At 39.3% G+C, this 13,674-nt stretch overlaps 1 protein-coding gene across 4 annotated transcripts in view; it reads right to left on the bottom strand.

The window, feature by feature from the left end:
- Nucleotides 1-13,674, bottom strand: part of FNDC3B (fibronectin type III domain containing 3B) — a 357,724-nt gene that overhangs the window by 237,680 nt on the left and 106,370 nt on the right. The window lies entirely within an intron of this gene.

Raw genomic sequence — 13,674 nt, 5'->3', positions numbered from 1 at the left:
TAGCCAAGAAATAGGTAGAATGCACCTGTTGTTCTCGAGTTCCATCTGAGATGGAGGCTGGCATTCTATTCACCTCTGAGGAATGTTAATTGCTGATACCAGCATGACAGGTGCAATGAGTAGAAAAATGATCAATGAACTCAACTCACAGAACAGTGGCAGAACTCATCTAGAGACCATGAGAAAACTCCTCAAGAGCTGTAACTTTAATTACTAACAATTGGTCTGGAATTCAATTTGACCCTTGAAACAGATTTTTTAAACACAGCACAACGTTCTAATTTCTACAATGGTGCCCTGTCCACAGGGGAAAAAAAGGGAATATGTATAATCCTGTTTTTCATGTTACTATGGAGTCGTTCACTAACCCCAACGCTTCTCATGGATTGCTTCTCCTCACGTTCCTCCCATTCCAGATCTTTACCGTTGTAGTCCCATCTATTTTGAATTCTGAGTCACTTCCTTTTCCCCTAGTTTTATACTTTAAAAATCATACTGTTTCTTTAGAATACTTCATAGAGTGAAGCCAACTTCCATATCGGTTGCCTGACTTTTTATCCTCCCCTTTTGGTTTTTTCTTTTACTACCACCCAGCTGTCTAGGGGGAGGGATGTACTAGCTTATTACTTGAATACATATCAGATATTGTGTTATCTGTTTAGAATATTTTTCATATTTGCATAAGTTTCCTAACTCAGTGATCCCCATATACTACATAATACTATTCATTAAACTCTAAAATATTCCTGGAATATCTTTGGCAATCATATTTTTTCTCACTATGTGGGAACTGAGGCATAGAGAAGAAAAAGGAATTCCTGATAAAATGGCAATTGAATTAGGAGGTGTAAATGGAAAGATTATACGAACAAATCCTTTGAAAAGAGTCCCTGATTCAAACCTCTGTTCATTAAACCTATAGTGGAGGACGGGGAAAAAATTTCAGACCAAGAAAAAATTCTATCTTTGAGCTTACAACTGAAGAATTTAAGCCAATCATTCTTTTTTATTTTTCTTCATTTACATGGACTTTCTCCCTTTTGTGCACTTTGTGACCAAACTTAATCCTAAGAGTTTTCCCTTTTGTTTAAGGGCACTTCTCTAAAAGTCCCCTCTTACAAGTGCCCCTCTTCCAGAAAGCCTCCTACCTCAGCTGTTCTCAAAGCCTGGACCCAGAACCACAAACATCAGTATCACCTGGGAACTCCTTATAAATACAAATTCTCAGGACCCATCTCACCTACCCCAAACCTCAATCAGAAACCCTGGGGGTGGTACCAGCAATCTGTGTTTTAACAAGCCCTCCAGGTGATTCTAATCCATGCTAAAGTTACTGGTAACTGTCAGCATCTGAAACAGGATGTAATACCCTGGATTCAGGTATGCTGGGGGGACAGCTTGAGCCAAATACCAACCTGTTTCCTGGGCACCTATATCATTCAAAGTATGAGGCAAGATCTATGAAGGGAACAAAGAGGGAAGCAATAGTTTCAGCCCAATTCGTCCACAGAGTCAAGTGGAAAGAGCGCTAAAAGCAGCTTCTGCAAGCAGCAAGTTCTAAGATGGTTATGTTCTCATCTCACTTTTTCAGCTTCATCCACCCTGTACAATCTTTACCTATTCTAATCAACTTTGAATTTTAATAGTTCATAATAGGTGAGCTGTTGTGTTTACATCTAAGTAAAGGTGAAATAGATCTATTCTCTGCTGAAAGGAATAGATTCAAATTTCTGTTTGATGATCCTTATTTACTACTTACAGAAGTTTATAACAAAAAGAGCAATTTCAATTAATAGGTTCAATAAAGACAACCACCACATACAGTTTACTTATTAAGTATACGATTATAAGATAAATGATCTTTAAGCACTTTGCAAACCTTCTTAAAGAAGACTAACCTGGATGAACAGACAGGTACACAGCATGCACAGTGTGATGTACTTGGGAAAACACACCATGAGAATTTCTTAAACTATCCTGAGGGTTAGGTTAACCAGGAATTCTCAGTCTCCACTGCGTATTAAATTACCTATGAAGCTTTTCAAAACTAATGCCAAGGTCTTGCCCCCAAAACAATCTGACACTTCCCCTTGGCTTAGATAATCTGACAGTTCCCTACAATTAGCCTGGAGGTCAACTTGTGCATTTTTTTTTTTTTAAAGTTCCCCAGGTAATTCTGATGTGCAAAAGTTACAAACCACAAATGTTAATACAACCAGCCTTGAAATCCTGAGATGTTAGAGATGTTCTTTACCTTAAGCATATGATGCAAGAACTATGTCACTCAAAATGTGAATGCTTGACCCACAGAATAAGAAATGTCTTGATCATTGAGAATAAATTAACCAATTAATCTCAGATCTTGGTTTTTAATTTATGGAATAACAAGCCACACTTCTGCTGTACTTTAACATTTTGTGACTATTTTATGCTTACACTCAGGCAATTTAAGTATAAAGGTTTGATTATACTGCCTGCAAAGACTGTTCTTCCTCAGTCGGAGGAGACAAGTTCTAGCTGTGCCAAAGTACTCATGTTGTCTGCACTACTTGTATCCTGTTACAGCAGGCACAAAAAATTGACACTGCTGGATCTAGCATAAGACACACTGACTGATGTTAAAAGATCCAATCCCAGATAACCAAAACAATTCAACCCCAGACAACAGTTAAAGACTTGGCATTTCAAGCAACCAACGAACAGGCAGAGTTTAGTTTGACATCTACACGAGATAACTGTGTGAGTGTATATATCCACTTTACTGAGAACTGCAGAACGAAACATAAAATTCATCTAGTCGGTCCTCTAACAGAGTAACACTTCCACTCAAAAACACACTGAGAATAATGCTTATATTTATCTTTTTAAGTTTCCACTTCTGTTCCCAAAGACTTTTCTTCCCCTGATGTTTTGCCTCCTCTTCTTATCAGTTTAGAACAGAAATTTTAATTTGCCAATAACTGGAAGCTTTTTAAATTAAGTGAAAATGTGGAAACTCCTATAGCCAGAAAGACACCACAAAGCCTGTTAATTCTGGCTCTGCTGCACTGCCATATATAAAGTGTCCATAAAGATGTTATATTTGAATTATGGAACACTTCCATTTTAACTCAGACACAAAAAGACCTGAAGAGTTTTCAACACGTCAACTCTTCTCTCCAATTGCTAAAGGGGGTTGGGGAGTTATATCCAGCCACACAAGAAATGTGGGTATACGCAAAGAACCCCGAACCAGGAGTCATAAAGGAAAGTCGCTGATGTGGGCAGTTTTTTTGCTTTGTTTTAAATAAATTTATTTATTTTTGGCTGCATTGCGTCTTTGTTGCTGAGCGCGGGCTTTCTCTAGTTGTGGCGAGTGGGTGCTATTCTTTGTTGCGGTGCGTGGGCTTCTCATTGCGGTGGCTTCTCTTTGTTGCGGAGCACCCACTCTAAGTGAGCAGGCTTCAGGAGTTGTGGTTCACGGGCTCTAGAGCACAGGCTCAGTAGCTGTGGCACACGGTCTTAGTTGCTCCGCTGCATGTGGGATCTTGCCGGACCAGGACTCGAACCCGTGTCCCCTGCGTTGGCAGGTGGATTCTTAACCACTGCGCCACCAGGGAAGTCCCTGTGGGCAGTTTTGAGGCCAGTTTTCTCCATATTTACATGAGTCCCGAAAGAAGTATTAAAACACACTCCCCTTTTACCCAACTGTCTTCATATCCTCAAAAAAGTGTGCAAAATACCTTCCAAGTCACTGAAAACTCTCCTCCAAGAAGCAATACCCAAGTTGATGAGCAGAAAAAACGCACTTACTTAAAGGAAAAAAAAAAAAAAAAGTTTGCTTTTTTAATCCTTTTTTGTTAATCCTAATGCTTGTCCAATTAGGACAGAGTGAATACAAAATGTTTAGTTTGTAAACTATTGTTTACACTGTAGGACAAACATTTTTCTAAAGGACCGGATTCCACCTATCTAGTGCATAGCTCACTCCCTCTCTTCAGTGTGTGTCCCACTGGTCAGCAAGTCATGACTATCTCCTAAACATCTCAAATTTCTGTTCCTGCTTCCACACCCACCACCAATGCCCTCACCCAGGCTCTCTTCGCCTCCTGCCTGCCACCTCCATTTATTTCAGTAACCAGACTCATTTACAATTTAAAGTGTACTCTGTCTATTCCTGGGTCTGACATGGAGTTTACCGAGAGTTTACTGCTACAGATAAATGCTATAATTTTTAACTACACGAAAACAATACTAATGAACAATCTAAATTACTTTCTAATAACATAAAAGATAAAGCTGGTCTATCTTTCACTATTAAATAGCCTTAAAAATATTTTCCAAGGTGTTCCCAGCCGACTCCTCACAAAAGAAAAAAATTATCAAAAGAATGGCTATAATGATCACTCCCTCATGCTTTTTACAAGTAAGGGAGCTAACCAATATATTGGACTTCTTCAGAATTACTGTGTGTTTTTGGAAACAAACTCACACCTGCATTCATTATCTTAATTGAAGGAACGGAGAGTAAAAATAACCAAACTTAATTTCTTAAGTACAAAAACAAAAAATTACCCTCAGAAATGACATTTTAACCACTGCTGAACAAGCCTGCAAGACAAAAAGGGCACAGAAGCTAAACTCCCACTGCATAATTTTTAAACATAATATGAAGCAGTACAACTAACATGTGAAGACATCTGAAAACTCGTAACCAATACCTCAAGCACCGAGTCTTCCCTGAAATGCTTTAAACTGACAAGTAACAAAAACAAAGGGTGGTTCAATGTCTAGCCGTAATGGAGACTGGGAGCCTAATAATGGTTCCTATTTATTGGACCCTTACATTGCCTTAGAAACTGTTCTAAGTGCTTTCTACCCAATATGTCATTTAATCCCCATAGCAATTCTTTAAGACCGATATTATTATTCCAATTCTACAGGTTAGGTATAGGTTTAAAAAAGTAACTGCTTTTACTATACACATCTAACATGCAGGGGACTTCTAAGCCAGCCAATCTTACTCAAAAACCCATAATGATCTTACCAATATGCCTTACTGCCTCTTCAGTACTGCCTAAGAGCAGGACACATTAAATAAAGATTAAAAGAAGTATGGAATTTAATTGAAATGTGAACGACAAGGCCTAAAGGAGGGATGGCATACCCATGGGAACAACTTTATAGGCCTGTCTGAATATGGCCTCTCAGGCATAGTGTGAGAGTTAACAGCTTATCATCCAAAATAAAAGCAACAACTGAAGCTTCAACTACAACAAAACTTACTTTAAATGCATGAAACAATGCAACCACTGTTTTATCCACTATCCTCCATCTGAACAATACATACATCCCCGTAAACCTTCACCTGAAATGTCTGAAATGTTGCCATCACCATCAACCCAGGAAAGCAAGCCTAGTGTTAAATAGGCAATGAAATGGAGGCTCGAACTTTGACTGATAACCAAGTCATTGCCCACAATTGGTTATGGCACCTCTTTAGAACAAAAATAATCAGCAAAGCTGTGTACATTACTAGACGATGCTGGTACTTACAATAGAATGTCTCAAAACCTTATTGGATAGGTATTCCCACTATCCCCATTTTAAGAGAGGAAAGAAACTGAGGCTAAGCGTTTAACCATTATCTAGGAAACAACCAGGGATTCTCACTACAGAGCCTTTACTCTTAGAACATAACCTTTATAACTTCTAACAATTAAATCACTCAAGCTTTACTTGAAGAAAAAGGCCAAAGAGAGTCTGACAATATAATTTTGTGTAAAGTTTTTGTCCTAATTATGGATATGTAACAATAGCTAAAAAACAATCAAGATAAATGGGAAGGGTAGAAAGCAGCAGACTCACTGGATATTTTCCCTTGAGATGGACTTAACACCTCCCGGGAAGCAGCATGGTTTGATACTGATGTAACCCAGTCTCATGACATTACTCAGTCCCAGCATGATGACAGCCACACTTATCATCAGACTTTCCTCCCACTCCCTCCATAAACTGGACTTTCTGCTCTGGGCCCATCAGTACTCACCGACCCTTATGGAGACTACTCTGGTGGTAAACTTCCAGTTACTCGGCAGCAAGCTATTGTCTGAAAGGGGGCCTATCAGGTCAGCATACAGAACTCCTGTTTGCACAAACAGCTATGCATCTCCATGCATGAGAAAAAAGGGCAAATCATCATGCCCAAAATAAGGCTCTCAAACATTTCAGAGATCAGGTATTCTCCAAAATGCTAAGTGAATTTTCATCAACATTTCATCAATATTACACACACACAGGTAAGAGATTGATTTGTCCCAAATCTAATATTTAAGTTATAAAATGAGCTGGCAAGTTGGTGGAATAATTCAGATATTCCTAGAAACTCAGATTCTCTCAGCCTAGAGCCTCACTGGAAACTTATGTACTAAGTCTTACCAAATATAGCTTTGGATCAGTCAGAAAGATGGGCAGGACACTGGGGCTAGCCTGGGCAAAAGACTTGGTATTTTCAATTCTAAAAGATTTTCTCAAGTGAGACCTTAACTGTTCACAGTAACATTTCAGATTAGCGATCCCTCACAAACCCCCAAATGCAAAACGAACTGACATTCAAAGCAGTTTCTTGTGTAGAAAAAGAAGCTCTCAAAATAAGAAAATTATAACAGAAAAAATCTTTTGCCTTATAATACAGACTTTCCATAAGTAATTACATACAGTCAAATAACAATCAATTACGTATTCAATGTAATGAAAGTTTGCAAGATTCTAAACGACTTAAAGGCAGTCATAGGACAGTAAGTTCACTTTCAAATCACCCAAATAGTTTGGATAAAAGACTTGTTTGCAAATTTAAGCCAGGGTAAGGGTTCAATCACTCTTAGGAGACAGACTTCATTTGCAACAGGTCCTCTTCCTTGGTTGTAAGCCAGTAAAATAGGAATTTCTCACTTATATGCAGAGTTTACTTTAAAGGCATAGACCATATAGAAGCTTTGCTTGTGAAATGATAGTCTACCTCAGCTTGCAAGCCCCACCTATGATATCACTCAAGTCATTTCTCAATCAACAAATCAAGAGACAACAAGAGTCCACTAGGACCTGTCATAAAATTCTTAGAAAGAATGACAGGTCGGTGTTTTAATGTGCCAAACAAGTCTAATAAATGCACTTAAAGTACCAAATGAGAAAAAAAAGTAACTTTAAGGTCCCAGTGACAGTCTGGATTCTGAATATGGTGGGGAGCGGGGTGGGAGACAACGAAGAGATTCAAAAATGTGGAACGGTCCTCAATGGTGTCATTCACAGGGGCCTGTGAGCTGAGCATGATGTTCATCAAAGATACGGTTCCCACACTCAGTGGAGCAGGGGGACTTAGACACAGAGCTAAAGAAGGCTTAAGGAGAGTAAGCAGGAGTGGGAGAAAGTTTCACTCTCTAACAGAACCCAAACTACAGCCATCTCAGAGTAAGGCTCTCCTCAAGTTTCCCCCCTGCCATACATTCTGCTGTCATTTCAAGGTCTCTACTCACTTACCACAAATTAGCTAAGTAAATAATCTTTTTAAAGATGTCTAGGTTATTCTGGACAAACAACATTAGTAATCAAATATCTTTAAATATTATTCTTTATTAGAATAATGGTGATTCCCAAGCATTTCACTTTAACCTGTTTTTTGCTGTTATCACCAGGACATTCACCTGTTTTCTTCAGGCTCATGATTTGAAATATAAGTCTTGAAAGACAAAAATTGCGGCATTAATACTGGTCAATATGAAAGTTCTTTAGACTTACACATTTTTTTAAAGGAAACTGATTAGCTTTAATTATAATGCAATTTGAAATTTGAAAGTTCTTCTATAGAGATTTTAAAGGCCCCTAAAAGCACTTAACTAAATATCTTTAAGTTCCCGGCACAACAGTAAAAGTTAAAAGAAAAATCATCACATCTGATGTAATGCCAGAGCTAGTCAAGGGCCTAGTAGTCAGTAATTATTGTCAGGCTGTGTGGCTGGAGGTAGGTAAGGTGAAGGATCCACTGTTTCCTGTCACAACTGAACTCACAGTCTAATTCAAGGGCTACGGAAAGGTTTACACTTATAACCAGATAGTTACACGCAGCGCCACCTCCACCTGCTTCTCCAGGAATGCAGAGAAAGGTCAGAATGGACTGAAATGGTCTGGGGGGGGGGGGACCCCTGCTGAAGGAGAGAGCCCTAGAGCTTAAAGGAAGTGTGGTATTTGTTTTGGCTGAGGCGTTTTACAGGGAGCAGAGAAATGGCCCAGATAAAAAGATGGCATGCGTGGACAGGAAGGAAGGCTGCACTGCCAGCACCTCAGCCCAGACAAGGATATGAAAATAATGGGAGAGACCTGCAGCTGTCCTCTATTAATTCCTGAATTTCACCAAAGGAAAAAATTCATATTGATTGCTAAGATTCCTTCTTCCCTTACAATTAGCTCTTTATACACTTTCACCTGGCCTAGGAAAGAAAAATCTTTTGTCTAGGATGCCACAGGTATAGTGCTGCCTCCAAGTAAGAATAAACTATGACCTTCTGTGGCCCCTTCAAACATGATTCATGTTTCATGGAAATATTGAGAAATATTCCATTAGAAATGAATCTGCTTTCAAAGCATATTGTATGTTTCCTGTGTTTTTCTTCCTTCATTATCACCAAGGACATTCCCATGAAAACAAAATCTTGTTTTTTCCCCAGAGTAACCATATGCTTTATATTGATGTGCTCTGAATTTCCAGACTGCCTTTTCATTGCATCACAATGAGCTTCTGGGTTCTTTCTAGTGACATCATAAATGTCCTATAGAGAAAATTATTAGGCTGATACAAGCAGAGGGGGTTTACCTCATATGGTGTAATTTCAAATTTCCAGGAAGGCCTGCAACCAGCTCCACTCCCTCCCCCTAACCCCACCCCCAGCCCCCAGCAATTCTTAACCGTGCTGGCTAGTGCTGAAACAGCAAAGCTATCAAGCTGACAGTTTCAACCACGGGGCAAGTAAGCAACGGGGATGACTTCAAACTTTCCCGGAAGGCCACCACCACCAATCGCCGCACTCCCCTTCCCTGCCAAAAAAAATACCTCCCCGTCTGCCGGCCGGTGTTGAAAAAGCACAACTAGAGCTTCATTCTCTTAACTTTAATCTTTAGTAAAATACAAATGCTTCTTTTAGAAGTTTTCATTACCATATGACTCAATTTCAGATCCTTTCCTAACCAGTCCTCTACCACTGTACCCCTCCTCCCCCTCCTCTTCCAGCAACTGAAGCTGGAAGCCCCACCTAGAAGCTAGGCCCACCCCAACTCTGGGCACAATCCTGACTCTGGACAGAGATAATTTAAGGACTTCTAAATCAACACTCCCTGTATCAAACTATCCTGCTCTCACTTCTGTTAACAGGGTACCTGTCTTATTCCAAAGACCCAGTCTCCACCATTCACTTTTGTTCTGCAAACCATCTCTGTCTCATTCTGGTCACCTGAGTACTCACCTAGCATCCTTCCCAGAATCCTGTTACTCCAGGAATAGGATCCATCTTGCTCTTGTCACATGCCCAAGAAAATGGAGTCGATTTGATTTCATGATTCCCTGATGTAAAGCCACGGAGCAAGGCAATAAAGAGTTCTGCTGTTTCTCACTAGATGACTTTTTTTTTTTTAACATCTTTATTGGTGTATAATGGATTTACAATGGTGTGTTAGTTTCTGCTTTATAATATAGTGAATCAGCTATACATTTACATATATCCCCATATCTCCTCCCTCTTGTGTCTCCCTCCCACCCTCCCTATCCCAACCCTCTAGGTCGTCACAGAGCACCGAGCTGATCTCCCTGTGCTATGCAGCTGCTTCCCACTAGCTATCTATTTTACATTTGGTAGTAGATATAAGTCTGTGACACTCTCTCACTTCGTCCCAGCTTACCCTTCCCCCTCCCCATGTCCTCGAGTCCATTCTGTATGTCTGCATCTTTATTCCTGTCCTGCCCCCAGGTTTTTCATAACTATTTATTTTTTTAGATTCCATATATATGTGTTAGCATACGGTATTTGTTTTTCTCTTTCTGACTTACTTTACTCTGTATGACAGACTCTACATCCATCCACCTCACTACAAATAACTCAATTTCATTTCTTTTTATGGCTGAGTAATATTCCATTGTATATATGTGCCACATCTTCTTTTTCCATTCATCTGTTGATGGACACTTAGGTTGCTTCCATGTCCTGGCTGTTGTAAATAGAGCTGCAATGAACATTGTGGTACATGACTCTTTTTGAATTATGCTTTTCTCCAGGTATATGCCCAACAGTGGGATTGCTGGGTCATATGGTAATTCTATTTTTAGTTTTTTAAGGAACCTCCATACTGTTCTACATAGTGGCTATATCAATTTACATTCTACTAACAGTGCAGGAGGGTTGGTTCCCTTTTCTCCACACCTTCTCCAGCACTTACTGTTTATAGATTTTTTGGTGATGGCCATTCTGACCAGTGTGAGGTGCTACCTCATTGTAGTCTTGATTTGCATTTCTCTAGTGATTAGCATCCTTTCATGTGTTTGTTGGCAATCTGTATATCTTCTTTGGAGAAATGTCTATTTAGGTCTTCTGCCCATTTTTGCATTGGGTTGTTTTTTTGATATTGAGCTTCATGAGCTGCTTGTAAATTTTGGAGATTAATCCTTTGTCCCTTAATTCATTTGCAAATATTTTCTCCCATTCTGAGGGTGTCTTTTCGTCTTGTTTATGGTTTCCTTTGCTGTGCGAAAGCTTTTAAGTTTCATTAGGTCCCATTTGTTTATTTTTGTTTTTATTCCCATTACTCTAGGAGGTGGGTCAAAAAGGATCTTGCTGTGATGTATGTCATAGTGGTCTGCCTATGTTTTCCTCTAAGAGTTTTATAGTGTCTGGCCTTACATTTAGGTCTTTAATCCATTTTGCGTTTATTTTTGTGTATGGTGTTAGGGAGTGTTCTAATTTCATTTTTTTACATGTAGCTGCACTATATGACTTCAGATGTGTGAACTAGCCTCTACAGGTCTCAGTTTCCTCATGTGTATCTCTCATACCCATTCAATGAGAGAATACATAAGGCTAAGAGATGAATAAATACTAGCAATGATAGGGATGTTAATTACAGTGAAAGGATAATAACAACTTGTGTTGGAATTTATAAACATATTGCCTATTTCCACATTCTATGTTGATATGCTCTACCTACCTGGAGTGACGCATTCACTAACTCACACTGGAACTCAGATGAAGGGGGGGATGAGAGCACCTGGGCTGAGTGGCTGCCTGTTATGCATGAGTGGCCAACAATGGGTCTGGACTGGGGTTCCTTCCAGTTCCTGCAGTTGATCCTGTTGTCCCAAGCCCTAGCAAACCACTTGGGGTTCCAGGTCACCCTCATCCTGTCCTATGTCATTTCAATTAGTTGGGCCAGGTACCAACATGTCCAAATAAAGATAACCACAGTACCTGGGTGTTCAGAAGAGAACAAAGAATAGGAAGGCTCAGTAAGCCAAAGATAAATGGCTCTACAATTCTTCTTTAGTCAATGGCATTTCTTTAAATCACTGAAAGGGGTGTTAGTGTCACTTATCTCCAAGTACCATCATGAATAAATACAAAGCTTCCATTGTGGACAGAGCAATATACTTGCTAAATTCCCTGCAGAGTATACCAGTTACGAATTGGACCCACAAAAAGTGAGGAAGAGGCTGACTAGATGAACACACACACACACACACTCTTCAGACACCAAAAGTAAAAGCAGGTGGCATGAAAAAGTGGATTTTATATGTTGATCCATTCAGCAATTTGCTTTTATAGACTCTATTACACATACTAAGTTGTAGAGGGACACAGTCTTCTAGCCAATGCACAGGGTTCTAATGTTACCATGACCAGAAGCTCAACTATTCTCTTACTGAACTGGAAACATCAGCTTCATTCTATGTAGGTAAAATAACTTTTCATCTAGTTTTACTAGTGTGATTTTTTTTTTAAAGATACAGAGTGAATTTTGAGGTTTTATTTGTTGATAATATCTGTTACAGTTCTGCAAGTAGGTAGAAGATTCTGTAACCCATACTATTTTAAAATATTTTTCTCTCTTCTTTTACCTGAAGTTCCTTCGTGTGATCTATCACTGAAGACTAGGTTTGGTTTTTAAATGGTTTAGAACACCAAGATCAATTTCAGGGACACAATGAATGCAAACAGAAAAAATCATTAATGAAATGGTTAAATCATTTCAGAGTAACTGCAATTAAAACTCACTAGGATTCTAGCCTAATGAGGTTTTTTTTTTCCCTAAATTTTTGTTCTTATACTTACAAAAACAAGTAATGAAACGACACAGCAGCACACTCTGCTATTATGCAAAACAATAGGAAGATCAACTTTTTCCATGCAGCTTATTATGGAAAACTAAAACTAAAGGGCATTTCCCTTCATTTTCTTTATATATTGGTGAGCAAGCCCAAGTATTAAAATAAGACCTCTGGTCAGATTCCAGTCTAATCAATAACCTAGTATTGAACTCAATTACAGGCCAATTTACCATTTGCCCCATAATCCCAATCACTGCCAAAAAGAGCTGCCACACAGTGCCCTCCAACACAGCAGTATTTATAGACTAACTCCATATCTGGATTGATCTTCCTACACAGAACCCCATATGGATCAGAGTACTTAGGTGTCTTTCTTTCCTTAGTGAACTATAGAGAAGAGGCACCAGTATTACACAAACTAGAAATTAACTGAAATGCCCTAGGAGCAATACTTAAAGAACTACACCCAAGGAGCCTCACCTACTCCCTCCTGGAGCTTATTTAGATAACAAGATTCTGGACTCTGAGCTGATGCTGTACTGGAATAAGACTTCTGGAGATCTTAGGAGGGGGTATCTTGCATATGGGAGAGACATGAATTACTGAGGGCCAAGGGTGGACGGTGGTGGGCAGCTTTCTAAAAGTTGGCTGTTGGTATTCATACTCTGTGTAATCCCCTTTCTGGAGTGGGCTGGACATACCACTCCCTCTTGCCCTTTAGTTGCTGCTCCAATGAAACTGCCATAATGTAAGCACCCCCATGGAGAGGCCACTTAGCAAGGAACAGAGGGAAGCTGCCTGCCACTAGCCCACAAAAAAAACTAAATCCTGCCAACAATCATTTAGGTGAGCCTGGAAACAGACTAACACTCAGACATGCCTTACAGTGAATGCAGCTCTAACTAGCCCACACCTGGATTTCAGCATTTTGAGAGGCCCAGAGCCATAGGACAAAGCTAAGCTGTGCCTAAATTCCTGACCCACAGAAACGGTAAACAAGAACTGTTTTAAGCTACTAAATTTGAGTGATTTGGTACTCAGTAATAAATAACAGATATTTAATACATATTTTTACCTCTAAAAGCATCATTTGGATAGCATCACAATATGTATTTGAAACTTTTACCTAATTTGAAAAAGTACTTGCTGTTCTCATCTGGAATTTTAAGCTCTCTTTAAAATCTCTGCATTTTTCAGGACTACCAAGTTCCATAATATATGAAAACAATGCAAGCTTTCCCAAGTTTATTTAATTCACTTAAAAGTCAATAGAATACTCAGGATATTTAACTTTGTCATTTATATATCACAGGCCCAGAGCAGCATTAAGGAGC

This window comes from Kogia breviceps, chromosome 5, assembly GCF_026419965.1.
Source record: "Kogia breviceps isolate mKogBre1 chromosome 5, mKogBre1 haplotype 1, whole genome shotgun sequence".
Lineage (NCBI taxonomy): Eukaryota > Metazoa > Chordata > Mammalia > Artiodactyla > Physeteridae > Kogia > Kogia breviceps.
This window is presented reverse-complemented; position numbering and strand designations above follow the sequence as displayed.